Below are 20,203 nucleotides of genomic sequence, written 5' to 3'. Positions count from 1 at the left end.
ATTGAAGAAACGGCCCAAAGAGTACAAAGTTTCAATTATGTAAGATATAAATCCGAGAAACCTATTGTACAGCATAATATCTATAATAATTATATACTTGAACTGATTGCATATTTAAAATTTTGTCATGACGGTAGATCTTATGTTTTATATTCATATCACAAAATCATCATCATCATCAACGAAGGAAAATGGGAAGAAACTTTTGGAAATAATGCATGTGTATATGCCATAGACTGTACTGATAATTTCAAATATGTTCACTTATCTCCAAGCATAAAAAAATAAAAGAATTGACCCATTTTTCAGCTGGTTGCTTTATCTGGTTTGCCCAAAATAAAGCCTAAAACCTAGTTGCTTTCCTGAATTATTACTCTCAATCATCTTCATCTTAATTATGAGATACCAGTAAGTGTTCTTTATAAGAAAACCCTAACAAGGTCCTTCACTTACCTCTCTTTGTCTTTTGAGACTTATTTTCCTTTCTTCTGACTGCCAAAGCACTGTCTTTATTAGCTTCTCTCCTTTTCACTAATTCTTAGTTTAAGTTGACCAGTTTGATATAAATGATTTTTAACATCACAAACTCTATAATTTCAAATTTATCTTCCTTCACAAGCTACAATGTTTTCCAATCTTCTCAGCTCATAGTAACTACTGAAGAAAACAAACATTCTCTTTCTTACACAGATGGGACCTTGCACCCCTCCATTGCTTTGCCCCAAATTTCTAACCAGTTCTAAATTTTATGGTCCTTAACTTGATAATTCCTCATTCCCCAAAACTATGACCTAGAACTATGACCTTGGTTCAGGCACTCACCAATGTTCACTTCAGGTCCTTACCTTCTTTCAGAAAAGAAAAATTTCACATAAAAATAATTGTATGTAGGTCCTAAAATATTCCAGTTATTGTATTAAACACATTAAAATACATAAATTCTCTTAATCCTCACCACAGACACTTGACTACTGATGTGACTTCCTGGCTGTTCTTCTCACCTCAGTGAGTGTGCATAACTTTAGATATGTCCTTTTTCTGTAGTAAAAGTAGAATTTTAAATATTAATGAATGCTGTGCCACATGGCAAGAGAACAAAACTGAGGTGCTTACATAATTATTATTCTCCCTCCCTTCCCCTTTAGTGCGATTTCCTCTACACAATGGAACTTCCTTTGATTCCAACTCTTGGGTGAGAGTCAATTACTTATGCTTCAAAGCAGGCAAGCAAAATGGGTGTGGCACTTAGAACTATAATTAAAATTAGTGTCTCACTAAACAGAGCTGTACTTTCATCCTTTTCTTGTATCACGCAGTGCTTTTAAGAAAATCCATAAAGTGATTGTTTCAATATACCTAGTAGCAAGACATCTTGCAGCTTTTTAAAGACAGTGTTTTCCACATAATAATAGGCAATACATGAGCCCAATGAAGAATTCAAAAGATCAAGGTTAGATCTTTATATTTTTCTTATATTTTTCTTAGAGAATACTAAATTATACATGTAAAACCTCTAGTTTAAAGCTGAAACATGCTTAGCATCAATTAGCTCTTAACTCAAAGAGCTTCTGGGAATAAATAATCGGAACAGACATAGTTACTAACTTGATCTATGGGAAATCTAGGAGTTGATGCAGTTGAAATAATAGGAAGAAATTAAGAAGGCAATACAAACATTGCTACATCTCTAATAACCAGGGGAACAAAAAGTATAAAATATCTATTTTTCCAAATTCAAGTTTTCTGAAGGTGCTTCTCACAAAAGAAGTTAAGTCTTTCTTCCCTCATATAAGCCACATGCAGATTCGGGCTCTGGTTGGATCTATGTTCACCTGACTACCTAACTCAGCTCAGATCTTTTATTTAGGTCTTAATAAAGCAAAAATCCAAAAGCATGCAGTGGGAGATTAGAGAGACTATTTTCTCACCAGGGAACCATAATCTTCTAATTTTCTAAAACTTTAGATCATTTAAAAAGATAATTAAACATAATTTTTAAACTAATTTGTGAGAAAGCCCTCTGAGTAAATGTCTGTGCCTTATGAGGAAGAAGGACATAACAGGGGTGTTTCAGAGAGCAAACACTTCCCAGTATAACCTTGATATTAAAATCAATGCAGTTTCAAACATAATATCTGTACCATAGCTTCCATCTAAATCTGCCCTCAGAATTGAAGGAAAGATGTGGTGCACCATAGTTGTGGTGAGCCACAGATAACTCCTCTGGGACTAAGTCACTCATTCCTCCAACTGCAGAGAGTGTTATATCCATTGACAAATATGACTGCTGAGTCACTTTCTGAGAATGACCTTGGGGTTAGCCCCTCTCCTCTGGGGAAGCCCATATCCAATGACTAATTGATGCGAGTGTTAAAATACCAAGACATCTTGCTTTAATTCAAGGGCCATCTCACCATCAGAGCTTCCCATAAGATTGACTTGAGATCTCTGTTGCAAAAGCATTGCAGTTCAGCTTTTCCCTCTACCTAATCCAAAAGAATTTCTGCACATATATCTTTTTTATAGTCTGTTTCTAAGGAAATGTGAAGAAAGTTGGGAGCATTGAGGAAGTGACTCAGTATATATTTTATCTGAATCCTCTCTGTTAGACTGGCAATGAGGATCTAACCACTGATGCTATAAGGAAATCTGATAGCCTATTGTACATTGTCACACAGCAATTGTTAAAATACAGGCAAGTGGGAGACTGAGGTGGGATAGCAGTGGAAAAAAAATGAACTTGTGTGTACAATATCTCAAGATATGTGAGAGGTTGAGGGAAAGAGGTGATTAGCCCTTTGGAATAGAACAGCTATTGTCCAGATTTCTTGATACAGTGAGAAAGTCAATGAAAGACTAACAGTGTTTAGTTACCTACGTAAGACTAAGTATAAGACAGTGTCATCCATGTTACCAGATCAATAAATTCTGACCTTTTGCAGCAGATACAGACAAAGATGAGAAACTTCACTACCATGTATTTATAAATAGGAACTGAGAAAGTACTTATGAACTGTAGTCTGTGAGTACTAAATCAATGAGGAGGTATATAAAGTTAAATAGGAAATTCACTGCTATGGTAGCACTCTCCTTTAATATTGAATTTAACACCTGAAAAAGACAAAAGGAGCAGAGGTTCTTGGAAGCTTAGAAAAAAATTATCATGTACACTAAATAAAAATAGTATGGTTAACAGTAAAGAAAGAGATCATAAGTTTTAGAGAAGTAGATATTTATTACATAAAGCTAGAAAACGTATCATTCAAAAATGTTTCATGAAAGGACACATCATTTATCAATTAAATAGGAAATATGATGTTGAGTTTCTCCATGTGGTACAAACAAGAATGTGCAGTCTTTCCCAGATCTTATGTTAATTGGAGTTACAGACCGGCCATTTACTCCATCAAGCAGTGGAACCTACACCACCTGAACATTCTGAAGAGTATCTCCCTGATCTACCACATTAATGATATCCTATTAACTGGATCTAGTCAGCAAAAAGTAGCAAGAAGGTTGTCAAGAAGACCTTGATATGATAGATGAACTGCAGTGGAAGATTAACCTTAGGGTGATGAATGATATAGAGGACACCCCTATTGCCTCCAAAGTAAAGATTAATCATTCGTTGTCTCTCATATCCAAAGTGTGGTGATCTTTCAGATTCTGAAGAAAATAGAATCCATTTTTTGGAATATATTCTGACCCATATGCTGGTAATAAGAAAAGCCAACATGGTTCAGACCTATAGATAAAGATATCTGTTGTGAGAAAGAAAGTCATGCTGTAGAATTTATAGTGAACTCCAATAGGAGAATCATAGTGTTGACCACTTGGGTTCTAGAGAAAGGGCATGTCACCTGCAGGAGAGTACTGTACAGGATTAAATACTATTTTCCAATCTGCAACTGGGCCCAAATACATACGGAGAACTTGAATATGTGGCATTGATGGACCATGCTATCAGAGCCATCATAAATTAGAACTGAGTTCTAATTCATGAAATCACAAGATTGGGTAAAACCAACAGTAACTCACCATAAGATGGGAAAAGTATATCTGGGATTATCAGCCCTCAACAGGGTTATAAGGCACAAGCAAGCTGCATGAGTGGGTGGTCTAGACTTTTGTCATCCACTACCACCACTATTGTATGTGTCTGTCTCTTGCACATTCCACTCATCCCTCCCTCCCTCCCTTCTCTCTCCTCTCTCTCTTATGGGCAGGTATCTCTTGGAGATCGCTAAGGGAATGAGAAAAAAATCTGAACTCAGTGTATGGATGGTTATTTCGGTATGTGAGTGTTTCAATATGTGTGTAGTCTGCGAAAATTGATATTGATGCATAGGCCCATTCAACACAGCACTAAATGACAATAGTAAAAAAAGTCTTCCTAATGGAGATAAACTAAGATTGTTACCTGATCTTCCACTTTGCGTGGAAAGAGAAGTTGCCCACAAAAGAATATATGTAAACTCATGAGCAGTGGTAATTAACTTGATTAATCTGTCATGAACTTGTAAAAAAATTGGAATATTGGGGTTAAGAGAATTAGGGGAGAGGCATAAAGGAAAGTGTTCAAAGTAAAAATTTTTGTGTTATATATTTAGGCCAAACTAAGAGCATCTACCATGAAAGTGACCATAAATAATCAAGTAAATAGAATTATTTGACCAAGTGTGCTTGAGATGGATTATGCATGAATTCAACACCGGCTTTCTATTTACCAAGGCTGATCTAGGTTCTGCTGTAATTGAATTAACAATCTACCAGCAACATATACCAATGCTGAGCACCTAATACAAAAACACCTTTCAAGAAGGCTTTCTAGCTACTTGGTAGCTATTGATTACACTGAACTTCTACTCGTCAGGACAATACTTCATTTTAACTAGAATCAACAAAATTCCAAATATTAATTTGCCGTTCTCATCCATACAATTTCATTAGACTAAAGGGACTACTTCACAATCATGGATATGCAACTGTGGACTCCTGAACATGGACTCCTCCAGTCCTATGACATATCATATCAAAGCCCAGAAACTTCCAATCTCGTCATTTTTTTTAATCACCTTCAAAGACACATTTGAGGTGTCAGTTTAGAAATTATTTCCTGATAGGATAGGATACCACATTTAACGATACAGTGTATATTCTAAATCAATGACCATCACATGTTATTTTGTGCCTACTAAATAGAATATATGTATCTAGAAACCGAGAAATGGATATATTTGTTATCATTTTCAATGTTTCACTTGAAGTATTTATACTTCCTATCCACACAACTTTGATCTCTGTGATTACAAGCACCTGATTCCCAAAGGAGGTTCACTTTGAGGACACACAATGAATGCACATAAAATCTTAAAATATAGTTGTCACTGATTACTTTATATTTATGACAGGAGGAGCCAACTCTAATCAGTAGGAGAAGCAGGATTGAAGTTATCCTGTGGGGAAAAGGAAGAATATGTTTGGAACCAAGGCAACTTGGTGGAAACTCTTGCCTGATTTGATGATAAGTGGACAAAATGGTAAAATTACCAAGATTTCAAGCCCATCACAGAGGATATTTTGGGTCACTCCATCAGGTAAGCTACCTAGACTAGTAGAAGTGCTAGCCATGGTTAGGAAATATCTAAAATGAGAGGTATAAGAGGGAGATGATGCACTATAGTCTTGAAAACAGTAACAATTACAGAGGCTCTAGTTCATTCCAATGACATTCTTCATGAAAGTGTTCCCCAGGAAAAGAGAACAGCAAGCTATCCCAGATGTTCTTAACTTGCAATGTAAAACAAGTGAGTTTAAGTGCTCAGGGAAAATTGTAACGGGTGGCAGAGTATGGTTCCTTCAGGGACTCATTCCCTGAGTCAAATTCTGTAAATGGCCCTCAAGAAAATAGAGCCTTGGTTTGTGCACTGAGACAGTTAATGTTTTTTTTTTTTTCATACTACCCCTGAATATTTCCTCATTTTGGCCTTTATATTATGTAACTCCAGATCTACAAAAATATATTTATTTTCACATTATAAGTAGCAGAATCAGGTAATGAATAACAAAATATAATAATAATAGTTGCCATTACACGTTTTCTTTGTCCCAGGAACTATGTTGAATATTTTAAAAATATTTCATGTAATGATGGCAAGAATCCTCTGAAAAAATATACAATTCATGTTGTGGAGAGGAAGAAACTATGACTTGGTGTAACTAAGCATCTTACCTAATATCACAATTCTAAAAAGTGGTAGTACTCATATCTGAAAATAGAATATGATCATTCTTATATCTATATCTATCTGTCATAGATATATCTGTAGATATATCTGTAGATATATCTGTAGATATATAAAGTATTTTATGACATACCAGCAAAAAATGAAAAGTACATACTGAAATCAGAGAAAACATCATTTGGATTCAAACTCTCTGCTTGTCCATTTAAATATACTAAATATAAATGTACCAAGTATTCTACTGAAAAGGCCCCATATTGATAGACTGTATACCTAAAGGAAGAAATCCTCTAACTCCAAAATACTAACAAGGATGTAAACCAATGTTACTTTAATAAAAATATCAAAAATCATTCCTAATGGATATTATTAGGAAATTCCATCTCCAAGGCAAATTCTCCATCTCCCAGCTTTTTTCAGATCTGGAACACTAAACCAGTCATTTCCTAGCATGTGGTGGAGTTCACCTAGCATGTGGAGTTGGCCTGAACCTTGAAGCTTAGAGGCACAGATATGCCTAGTCCTAGAAATACAGATTGTGAAGTAAATATTTTCCCCCACATCTGGCCTCTTTGATTACCATTTCTATCCCAGTTAACTATTACTTTCTCTGCCTTAAGTGTATAATTTCTCAAATTTTACCTGACATAACACAACTTTCAGGAATCTAGCATCTAGAGATGTTAATAGCTGATTACAGCCTAGATTATTTGCCTTTCTGGAACATTTGTAAGAATTTTAGAGTAACAAAGCACTGATTTTCTGGGGGAGGATAGGTTTTTTCCCTCCTAAATTTAAGAGCTTCATGACCCTGAAATCTTACAAAATAAGCGAAGACTAGTTTGCTAGTTCTAAAACACTTATTTTCTTTAAACTATTTTTCATTTTCTACCAATTCAAACTTTACTGGTAACAAAACTTAAATCCACATATACTATAAAAGAGACAGTAAAAAGAAAATTCTCAATCATTAGAAGAATGAGGTAGGAAATATATATACATATATTATCACTACTGAAAAATTTTTAAATAACAGATTTTAATATATTATCATGTAACATTTAGGTGTGACGCCAACATTTTTCTCATACACAAAAATGAGCAGACCAATTGAAGTTAAGAATTTTGTCACCGATTTCTTAGCCAGCAGAGGGCAAGATAGTCCATCCTCTGTACTTTTGTTCTGCAGTTAATTTTCTTAATCTTTCATTGTTTTTTCTTGAAAACTACAATTCTTTAGTTATTATTTATAATCTCTCTGTGATGACACCACTGATACATAGAATAATTGTCTGCATCTTTAGAACAATTTAAAGAGTTTCAAATAAATAAGGGATGAGATACAAAACAGCTGTGTTTTCATAGGGAAAGAGACATCCAGAAATAGTGGTAATTGTCATGGCTTGTTTTCCTTGGTTTCCTTTTGGTTTACATTCTTCCAACATTATGAGTTCTTCCCAATTAAGTAATCCCTACCTCATTACCCAGTGTATGGATAGTGTTCGGAATCAGAGAAGTAAGCATAAAAATAGTCTTATTGGCAATCCATCCAACTTTTCCTCTAATTTTCATATTGTTAGTGTCAGGAATCTCTGTTAGCAGACATGCAGGACAATTGCACCATTATGTCTCAGCACCAAGGACAGCTACCTTTTAAATGTGGTCATTTTTGAAAGACTGCTTCTAAAGAAAATGTTCAGATATGCAATACATAAACAAATTCATATTTAAAAAATAGGTAGCCAATGCATTGATACTTGCTTTACAAATGTATTCAGCACAATTTTCCAGAAAACTGTAAGACAATTCCCTAAGAAATTTAACATTAATATAAGCTTGTAGATATTTTGCAAACATCCGTGATGTTTCAATTAAGAAACACCTGAACACATATTCAAAGCAGTCTTCCATCTGGTTTGTAGTAAGCTGTGTCTGTATCCAACAGTAAAAATAAAAATAAAAGCAATAGGAAAAGGGGAAACATGTGCACATTTGATAAGAAAATAGATGAAGTAAGAACGGTAGTTTTAATATAAAATCACTGCTCTGCCTTGTTGTCTTCAGGAATTATCTGGAATAACTATTTTCTGATTTTGTCCCTGAATATTTTACCAAGCTATTATGTCAGGTAGGAACCGAGAAAGATTGCCAGATTTTATTTTTTTTTACAACTAAGCAGTACTTATTAATCAGAATTTGTTGACAGTTTTCCAAGTTTGTAATTGAGGTTGCATAACCTCAATGAGGTTTGTCTTCATTTACAAAAGCAAATTGAGCCACAGTGCAGAGATGAGAAATATTTGACCAAACTTTGGAAGGGAGGTATTTATTTAATAAAATCCAAAATACTGAACAATATGCTGTTATTAGTGGGAGAGCTCAATTTACTCTGTAACAGTCTACTCAAACCAAGCATGCTTTCTGTCTGTCTTCTCTCTCTCATATGGTTACAAAAGTCACTCCTTGGAAAAACAAGTAACCCTCGTAATTGAATAGTGTTCTACAGAGAATAAATTACTAGTGAAGATGAAGAAGTGAAAGATAATCTCAGCCTCCTATATATTCTTATTCACTAGTTATTTTTTTAATTTTAATGCAAAATTAAAAAAAATACTGACATTATGGAGATAGCAAAACTTTATTCAATCATCCAACAAATATTCATTGAGTACTACCTTTGTGTTGGGAGCCAAAGTCTGAGAGCAAAGCTCTACTAAATTTGGTAGCTATAATTGGGAGCAAAACAGCAATCTCCCTGTCCTGTGTAAGATTAGAATAGACAGGGAAATTTATTTAAACAGGAAATTTCAACAAACAATAGTTATTTTCTTTCTAAGCATTTCCACCAAAAAGTTATCCTTTGATACCTACCAACAACCCTACTCCTCACCATACAGTCTGTGCTTTCATCTGACACATGATTTTACCTGTGTGCTTGAATTAAATGTACTTGAGGGGCCTCCCCAGTGGTGCAGCAGTTGAGTGCTGGATTGCGAAGCTGCCCGCAGCCTCTGCAGTGCTGGTTCAATCCCCGGCTGCTCCCCGGCCACCGGAGGAGGGTCCCACATGGCGCACAGACCTCTCCTGCCGCCTGCTGCTCCCCTCAGCAGTGTACTTCGGTCCTTCTGCCTGCTCTGCTCCCCGCTCTGGCTCTGGTGAATTCTCTCACCCTCCCGTGCTTCTGACTGTACCCAGTGCTTGTATAAATGAATGAATGAATGAATGAATAAATAAATAAATAAATAAATAAATCTTTTAAAAAAATGTACTTGAATCAAATGTGCTTTCATTTCCTCCTGACCAGACTGTCACTGTTGCAACATGGGCTCTCATATCTTACAATCCATTCCATCTATTTGTAGTTAATATTTAGCCCACATTCACTATGTAGCAATACTCCTTAATTTACTCTTTCTACAATAATTTATGGCCATGTTTTCTTCCCCCAACAGATGTTAGAGCTTTCAATGGCAGGTTTTCTTTTTATTAAATTTCACATTCCTTCTATAGAGCCTAGAGAAGTGCCCAAAGCAACCTTAAATATCAACAAAACCTGCTTGCTCTTCTCCACGTAAAATGACTTTGTTACTTGCTTTCCCCACAAGCATAACTTCTGTCTGGACTTTTTTTCCTGACCAATAATCATAATCCAATTTATGTCATCCCCTCTTCTTTGAAATATCAAGAAAAGCTCTTTTCAGTACTATTTTTTGTTATTAACAATGTCAAGCACAAGAAACTGTTGCACTGTAGCTCATCAGAACCAGCTCAGTGTAGTCCACCAGGTTGGTATCCTCTATAACTAGTATAGGTTACTATTCCCTGCGTTTAGCAGTAAGGACAGTGGCACAACCCTTTACAACAAGGAGTTCACAATCTAGTGAAAAACTAAAGAGAAGATGGTAAAGGCACTAGAAATTCAGACAAGATTAGCAGATGAGGAAAAAGGGCCACCTGAAAACCCAAGTCTTTTTATTGTTTAACAGGTAACCATACACTAAAACCACACAGACACATCTTGTTGGAAATTGAACTTACTTCACTTCTCCAGCAAACCCTGCTCACAGCTCTGTAATTAACCCAGAAGTAATCCCCTAGACTCCAAGTGTTTTATAGTTCCTCTAATTAGGAAAAAGGCAGCAGCTCAAAAAACACAATATACACCTTTCAATCAGGAAGGTCCTGGAGACGTCCATCTCTCAGGCAGCCTAAGGCACAAGCAAGAATGAAAAAATGTAAACACTGTCACCTTGGTGTGCTGGGATTTCTAAAATGTGAAATGTGTGGACATGTTTCAAATCCAGTCTTGACTATCTCCTGTGATCTTCCTGCCCCACATTCTTCCACAGTCACCTGCTGGGTCCTTCAGATCTGTAGCTGAATTTCAATAGTGATCTGAGCAAATGTAATTAAGATAAACATGTGAATACTCAGTATGAAAAATGTATTTCCACAAATAGAGCTGATGCTTTAGTTTCCCTTCAGTGAGTTGCTGGCTTTGAATTGCTTTTTGTGGAAAAGCAATTTTCTATCCACCTTTATAATCAATTGTTTTTGTCTTGCAAGATGATGCGTTGGGATCCAGGTATGGGATCTTGCAACAGGGTATTTTTCTCAATCCTAATAATCAGTTCAACTAGGAATCAACTGACTTTCCACAGGTTGTTTCTACTACCTTTGAAACCAAATAAATAGAAATTTTTATCTAGATAGCCATTCCTCATTATTAATATTGTATTGTTAAACTAAGTAGGAAATGTTTATTTATCCAAAATATCCATCAATTTTAAATAATTAGAGAGTATTAAATAAAATCCAATTCTGCTAACCATAATTATTTTAAAATATTGAAGCACTATGAGGAAGCCTTGATAATATTCCATGTAATTCTAATGACTATGTATCATTTTTGTATCATATTCAGACATAAGTTGATAAGTATTAAATTATAAATAGTATCATGACCTATAAATGTATATTCTATTTATCCTTTTTCTAAAGCTACTGAAACAAATTAGAAAATTGTTTACTCATATTCAAATTTTTGATAAATAGGAGTTTATAGTATGTTTCCATTAGTGTTCAGATTGCCTTATTTTAATACTCATTTTTATACACAGACATAAAATAACAAATCTCTTTGCATGAAAATATTAACAGGCTTATAGTACATTTTCATATGGTACAAAGCAGTATAACAAATCATCAGTCCTCTAAATGCTTTAAATAACTGAACTAAGGGTTTGAATTCATAATGAAAAATGAGACAATATGTGGATTAATGGGAAAACTATGGAAAAATAGACATCCAAACACTGTAGTTACTTTAAAAAATACTTTGGTGCTCCTATATTATTTTAACCACATCCAGAGTTTTATAATTCTAAATAAATTTCACATTTGAAATTTGTGTTACATCTTGTGACTTTTAAGTGTTCTCATTCTAAAAAATGTCTTCTCCAGTCTCCTGGAAGGAAGTTCTATATTCTAAACACAACAATCAGCAAATGATATCTTGGAAGCAAAGCCTGAAGTATAGACAACTGGAACCAACTTGTGAAGAGTCTTAAGAGGAAGGTATTATAAAAATCTAGAAATTCACAAGGAAGTCTTAGAGTCAGGCACATATTCCCTCTCAATAGATTTCAGAGTTTTCCCCACTTTGTCCCTCCTAATTGGCACTTCCCCCCTTACCATCATTAAAAATTTAGAGATTTCAAGTTCAACTGTGGACTCCAAGGCAAGTTTTACTCAGATTCTTTAATCCCTCTTTCAGGGAAAGATTGCAGGTGAAAACACCTGTGTATAATCAGTTACAATTCCTCTTATTCCAGAATATCAAAAGCTCTCCAGAAAACTAGAACACACCATTGGGGACTGCATGCATTTCTTTCCGTAACTGTATATTGTTGAGTCTATTGGGAACTAGGTGCCATAAAGCAGAGTGTTGAGACCAATAATGTGGACATATATTGGGTGTACTGCAGGGGTGAATGAGAGAGAGGACAACATTCCAGATGATCAGCTTAAGTTAGAAGGGGATGATTTATATCAAAGGAAGTGAAAGAAGACATAGGAGAGAGAACCAATGAGGAAAATACTGTTATCTGAAACACCAAACTAGAAAAAATGTAGTGATTAGTCTCACAACTCCTCATCAAAACAGGAAGAAAAACACCACAGCAAGTTGAAATGGACCTATAATTAGACATGATTCTGATCTAGACGAAGTCAGGGAGGTAGCTCTCCTGTTATTAACTGTTCATCTTCCACCTCTCCTGAAGCTATACTTCTCTTGTTCAGCATTTCTACTTGTGAGCCGCACTGGCACCAGATCCTGACATGCACCTCCAAAAGTCAAAGCTCTGAACAAAGAGGATAAATCAAGGTTGCTGATCATACTCTAGTCTCTCCTCTGGTTTCCAGGAGCTTTTTACAGTGGTATACTCCTCAAGAAACACAAATTAGCTGCAATACAGAAAGTCATTAAAATCTGTTGCCTCCAAATAGTATGGAAAACACATATGAGAACACTGGAATTTCAGTGCATTTCGTATCATATAAAACAGGGTGTCCAAGGTTATTCCAATTTGCTCTAAATGTAGTTGAGATGATTACTGCCTTAGGTCACAAGAGCAGACTGAGCTTTTCTTTCTGACTTAAATTTTTCCATTTTCTTATTTCTATTTTGTACACCAGTCTCCTCCCATTATTAATATTCTGCTCTAATAACTAGAGAATTATAGATTATATAATTCTGTTACTATAAATTCTAAATAAGAATTTAAATTTAAAAGCAACCAAAATACTGAGCACCCACCTTCTTTAACAAAGTAGTGAAAGATATGAACATAACTGTAATTATTCATAGCCAGTATTCTTTGGGCACATAATCTATATATTATTTCATTTAATTCTCATGAAAACTGTAAATAAATGCCTTTAAAAGTGTAATTATTTTTCTGGTTGAGAAGTTAAGACACAAAAATTTTAAGTAATTTGCCAAAGTTTACACAGATACTGTATTCAGTGGTTTTATAGTTTTGCTAGGATTTATAAAAAAAAAAGTTATACACAAAAATAAATGCTAAAACTATAGGTCAAAGGTTGAAACTATAGGTCATGAGACAGTATAGTATGCATCAGTAAATTAATTGTGCAGATAATTTAGTACTATAGAATTGTATAAAATTTCAATATTTGGAAACTGAGTAGTCTGTTTTACAGAGAATGGGTAAGGAAGTAGAAGTAGAAGGAAGTAGAAGATAAAGCTGAAAAGGCAGTCTGGGATCTGACAGTAAAAGGTTTATTTTGCTACACCAAATACTTTAGTCATTAAACCAGACACAATGTGGTATCCTTGAAAGTTTTGAGCAGGGGGTAACATGTGCCATAATTACTTTTTTCGGGCAATGAATCTAGAAGAGATGTATATAGAAGAGAAGTATATAGAATGTATATAGAAGAGATGCTCAGAGGAGAGGTTCATAACAAACAGAGCAATTGGAAGATAAGTGCTATATTATAGTCATAAAATGATGAGAACTTGAACTTGAATTAGGGTGGAGTTAATAGAAAGAGAAAAGAAGGCATGACTGTGGAGATGGTATATAGCAGAATATAAGATTTGGTAAGTAATTGAATATGTGTCACGAACAAGAATAATGCAGTAAGGATGGCTTGAGATTTGCGCCTGAGAGACTGAGGAAAACAGGAAAAGGAACTATTGTGGGAAGCTGGAGGAATTGAAACTCCTGAATGTTGTAGAACATGTTAGTATAATTCCATCAATAAGGTAGAATTGGTCCCCCAAGTGAGTCAGCTTTCCAAGAGAGAATCAAGAAATGTTCTCATTCAAGGCTAAATAAAGGAAGACAGCATAAAAGTATGTTTTTATTGTAATTGTATTTACATATCAAGATTTATACATTTTAGAAATTGTTTAAAAAGTTGTTCACTAGTGTTCAGTAATACTGTAACACCTTACTGAATAATTAGGCACAATCTTGTACTCCCATGAATTACTTTCTAAGAAGTAACTAGAATTAAATTTTAATTTATACATATCTAAAATTAACTTATATATTTTGTCTCCTGCCAATCAATTACCTTGGAAAAAGAAGAAATTATAAGTTCTCCCTCGCTTAAAAACCTTTCCAAGGTAAGTCTGCCCTGTTAACCTTGAGAGAACCCCGCAATGCCCTTCTTTCTAGCAGGTTCTTGTGAGTGTGCCCATCCAAAAGCGAGAAAGCTGGAAGAAGAGAGAGTAAATCTATTCAAATGACTAAGTAGAGTGTGCACATAAACTATATTTTTAAAAGCTTTCAATAAAAATGCTCTATGAACAACTCTAATAAAGTGAGCAACTGAGCACCCAAATGGCATTTGTTTCTTAGAAGGAAATGGCAGTATCTCAACATCCATCAAAGCTGCAGCAAATATATTATGACTCACAAATACAGGGCCTTATGCAAAACATGCAACTACACAGAATATGGTTCAGCCAGTACTTATCATTGCCTAGTTGTGCAAAGAAAAACGCGCTGACAAATTTCTCACTCAGTCCTAAAAGGATGAATACTTATCCTTCAGCTTATCAGGCAGGTATATGATAATTATAAACCTGTAGACTCAAGGGAGATAAATCAGAGCAAGTAATTCCGTGGCTCCATTTCAGATGAGGTTGACTATAGAGACAGCATTATGTAGATTCTATAGAATTTCTAAGAACTATTAGAGGGTGGCATGTACATTGAATAGTATTCTTTACAGGTGAGAAAACCGAAGCTTAGAAAATGACAATAACAAGTTGGAGACTGAACCAGGGTCTGACTAACTCCAATATGTCATACCAGGCAAGAAAAAGTACTGAACTCTTGTTAGAATATGTGCATTCTCTATTTCTATATCATTGTCAAAGTTTACTAAATAGTTCTCATTGTGAAGAAATGATGTAGGTTTCCCCAGCTGTGTGCCACTTAATAAGCACATACAGATTTTGCAGGATCAGGTAAACCTTGTCCCCTCACAGAAATATGCCTTAGTGATGGTGCCTAAGTCATCAGTTCTTCCCACTTGTGAAGTGAAATAATCATCCCATCTGACAGCTATTTTTTTTACCTTTTTTTCTTAGATTTAATGTGCCTTGAAAATCTGCTTCTAGAATGTGCAGAGAATACATAGAGCAAAAAAAAAAAAATCATGCAAAACACTTTTTGTCTATCAAGGAAAGAGATTACACCCAGATACTTAAGACCCAGAATACTAAGAAAAAAATGTATGTTTATCCTGAACATAGGACTTGGGCTTATGGAGACTACTGATAATAGAGACAGATTAAAGACAAGGTTGTCAAAGTCTAAGACAGACAAGAAAGTATTTGAGAGGAAAGCCCATTTTTTTCTGATTACTTTTTGAAAAATACTTTGAAAGCCCTAAATACAATGTATAGTGTGTTGCATCCATATCTTGCTAACCAGCATTTATTTCTACAGAATACTTCCTTAACTCTCTAAGCAGGAAAAATAATATAAAATTTCCTGATTAGAATTATAATGATTGCTATTTGCCGAAGCTAAACTATACCATCTAGCTAGGATATGCCAGAGAGGGAAAATATTTATGGCTCTTGGATGACAATCCATTTCACAAATGGAGAAGAAATAATTCAATGTGTTTTCATTTCTACCTCTCCTCTCAAGGACTTTAAAAGTTAGAATACCTTCTTTCCTCTCAACTACACTGTAACAGGCAAGTGGAACAAACGGTGCTATGGCATCCATTATCTCTCTAGAGATATCCAGGATCTCAATCTTCTACATGTTCAAAAGCTGCAGACTGAAGGCTATGAATAACATCCCCCCTCTTGTTTTTTAAGCTGAAAGGGAATCAGAGTCAGCCACATAAGCTCAGACAACTTAACATTCAGAAAGATTTGCTGTTTCTAACAGCAGCAAAGATGAAAATTTAATTCCTTGAATTTGCAGTTGATGCCTCATTTATATTATTTTAAATATATTATCACATATGTTGATATTAAGGACAAAATATGATAGTAGAAAGTGGTTTTCTAACTATGAGAATGTATTTTAGAAACAAATTGAACATGCACTCAATGTCCTAAAATTTGCAGCTGAAAAGCAGGGATAATTTTCTTAGTTGGGAAGTTGTTTAAAATTTTTCAAAAATTCATGAGAAAGTCCTTCTGTAGTAAAGGCTACAGGATGGAAAAAATAAACAACTAAGGTTGACAGTGTGAAATCTGGAAGATGATGTACAGGTGACCCAAAGTCTCAGGGAGCTCAGTTGGGTTTATGCAATGCATTATCTGAGTAGATTAGTAGAAATGAAAGTGCCCGGAGCAGTGGGAAAAAGATATTATCATATGAAATTGTGCTGATACTCCAAATCACAGATTTGACCTAAATTGGCAAAGAAATGAACTCTTCTCAACTGACCTACACACATACATTTAGGGTAATTTGTCTTTGAACGGGGTATCATCAGTTGTCATGTGTTTACAAAGATTCACTGGCTCTCTAGGGGTAGTTCTGTCCACCATGCACTTCATCACTTCACATTTAAAGACTAGCCACCAAAGAGAGGTGTCAGATGTCCTAGGAAGGGAAATAGTTTCATTTGTTAATAACAAGCACAGAGAGTAAATTCTCTAGGCTTATCTTACATGTTTACCTCATCTTCTACCTGCACATGGATTTATTCAAGTCCATGGTGATGACAATTTCTGGAAGAAGTTTCCAAATCTGTATAATGGAAGTCTGATAGCAAATGATCAAATGCTAGGAAACAAATCCATACCTGCTCATCCACCTTCAAACTCAAGTCCACTTTACTATTGAAATTACTTTTTCAACAACATTCTATTGCAGTTTGAAAATGAAAATTTACATATGGGCCTCAAATATCTAAATATGCTTTTGAATTATCTTAGCCCAATTAAAAAATAAATCATTTAGTGGAGTCAGTAAAATTGCAGTTGTATCGTTACTGTAGTGTTTCATCTGTAGATAGTCTAAAACTCTACATTTAAGATGTCAATATAAAAGGAACACACATTTTTTTCCACTGTACATAAATTCAAACTTTGCCCATCTTCTAAATCAACCTTCTGGGCCCCAAATTGCTTGTAGTTACTTAACATATTTTGATGTTATAATTATTATACTATGTGTAGAATTATGAAACTAGTGATTTACTCATTTTGTTTTACCACCCAATTTAGTGCTCCAGATTGCTACTGCCTGGCAAAAATGGTAGTTTTGATTTTGATAATTTTGATAATTACTTTACAGTATGCATAAATTGTAATTTAAGTCTCAGGTAACTTCACTATTTGCATAAGAAAGTAAAGCCAATAATAATTAAACATCAGGGTCCTGGAGTTTTGGCAGTAACTATATTAGCTGAACACTTAACCTACACAAATTCTTTATAAACACAAAAATGTAGCAAACTTTCTTATTCTCTTGTTTCTCCCCTCCAGAAAGCTCATTGCATTTAAATTCATGAATGTTTAACTTACTATCAATTATATCCACTTTTATGAAAATAATGTATTGAAGAGTAAAAGATATTTGGGATATTTTTAAAACACTACCTTGACTATCAATTCAAAAAATGAGAAACACTTTTCTTAGTTTTTGTTTAAAGAAGTGCAGATTATTTCACAATCTCATTTTTTGTGTGCTTCCACCATCCTCTTTCCTTTTTCTTTTTAAAAGCACAATAAAGAAAATTGACTTTAAGCTTTGTCATCTCACTATAGGTACTAAAGGCAGCCAGCATGACTATTGTTGCTACATCTGTCCTGCTCTTTATTATACAAGTATATCGATGATGTAATTGCAGAAGTTAGGGTTTACTCAAGCTGTTGGAGCAAAGAAATTTTTCCTAGCACTGCCTCTTTTGGCACCACAGAACAATTGTAAAATCATACCAAGCGCACAATGTAAGCAATTCATCTCTTGAAAGCAAATCTGCAGGTTCTTTATCTTGAAGGACTGACGAACAGCTCAAAATATATAAGCATTAGTAAAGCTAAATTTACTCAAGAATGGGACATTGAGCTGGAAAAACACTTGGGAGATACAATGCTTGTCTATGACATCTTGGCTTTTAACCCCTTCCTAGAAGACCTCAACTTTTCTTTCTGCTTTTGCTTTATTTTTTCCTTAAATTCCAAGGAATTAGAGAATAATCCCATCTTTTATGCCAGTTCCTAAGCAGATATTCCTGAAAGTTAAGCAGAGACTAAGCAATCATTTATCATTCTGCATTTAAAATAAAGCAATGACTGAGAAGTCCATGATCCTCAATAGAAACATCCATATTATAAACACGGAAGAACTTAGCATTTACAAATGCATCTACTACACTAGGAGAACCCCACTGTTGTGACTCAAAGCGCAGACGAAAAAACTAAAAAAAAAAGGCAGACACAAAATCCCATGCAGATGAGGCAGGACATATGGGAAAAGAGAACATACCTGAGGGATTCGCCTTTAAAAAAATGTACACACCAGCTGAGCAGTTCCTCCCCTTCTTTCTGAGCGTATGTGTTTTCCTTTCAGGAATTACCACTTGCAATCGTGTTTCTAGTCTCCTTTCCTTTATTCCGCCACAAATAGTTAGAGCAGGAGGATGCTGCTTCCCAGCGTTCAGACTCAAGTGCAATCAAGCATGCCTCTGGTCTGCAACGGTGTCTGTTCTTGTCAATTCTATTGTGCTCCCCGGGGGCAGCAGCCTCCAAAGCAATTTTACAACTTAGCCGCTGGCACGAAACTGCCTTTTACTCTCCTCATTGCCAAATTTCTTCGGCAGCTCATTTCTCACCCCTGTCTCTAAGAAAGCAAAATGGGTTGTCTCCCGCGCACTGACGAGCGAGCGCCAAGGCTCATCAACAATTGAGGCTGACGAGCAGCCGCGGCTGAGTGAGTGCCGGGAACTTCACACAGCGTGGTGGGCCGCGGCTGCTGCTTTGGGGAATGCAGCACAGACACTGCGATCCCCCAGGCTCCTCTACCCAGAGCGCCGGGGCTCCCTCTGCTGCCGCCGCCACGGCTGCACTAAGCAGCTGCTCCAGCTGGGCACAGCCCTAGCTCCCAGGAGATGCACTGTGACCGCCGCCAGGTGTGGTCGTCACCACCGCACTGACAACTGTGTGGGGCACAGTTTCCTCTCTGGGAAGAGTGCCTAGATGCGGGTGCTTCCTCAGCCTAATCTCCTCAATATCTCTGGGTGATGATCTAGGAAATAATCTTAAAGCCAATTCTGCTGGTGTGTGTGTGTGGCCTCTTTGATAACACAGGTAATTCAATAACTGCTGGTTTAGATGTTGGCTGTGCTTGGAATCATGAAAAATACTTTGCACACAGTATCATACCATATCAATTAGCCACCAAGAAGCAGCTAACAGGACCCCGACTTTAGATAGAGGAGGAGCTGATATCAGATCCAGGTGGTTTCCTTCTTTTTATAGTGTGGAAACCAAAATTTGAATCAAAGATAAGTACACAAATCAAAGTGAGAAAACATGGAAAACTTGCAGGGATACAAAGGTTTGGCTTCTCACTTTGATGTTAGCATTTTTGAGAGCCAGGAATTGAATGGGCTTGCTTTCTGTTTCAGTTTTGCTGAGTAGAGGAGGTGGGGGGAGTAACAGCTCCCACTTTCCATCAATAAAGCATTTTCCATCCTCTAACCCTGAAACAAACAAACAAAAAATGTACTGGATCTTAAAATAGTGTCTTAGAGAAGCTCAAGTCTTGGAATAATTTGTAGGTTTTAAGCTGCATCTGGTCTGCTGGCTTACTTATATTTACTTTTCTAAGCTTTTTAGAAAACAGGAAGATGTTTCCAGGATTGAAATAGTCAAGTTGCATTTGAAATCAAACAGTATTAGAAGCAGATACACAGATCTGTATGGCATTTTTCAGTAC

This window comes from Talpa europaea, assembly GCF_964194135.1.
Source record: "Talpa europaea genome assembly, chromosome: 8".
NCBI classification, from domain to species: Eukaryota; Metazoa; Chordata; class Mammalia; order Eulipotyphla; family Talpidae; genus Talpa; species Talpa europaea.
The sequence above is the reverse complement of the archived record's forward strand: the minus strand, read 5'-3'. Positions refer to the sequence as shown.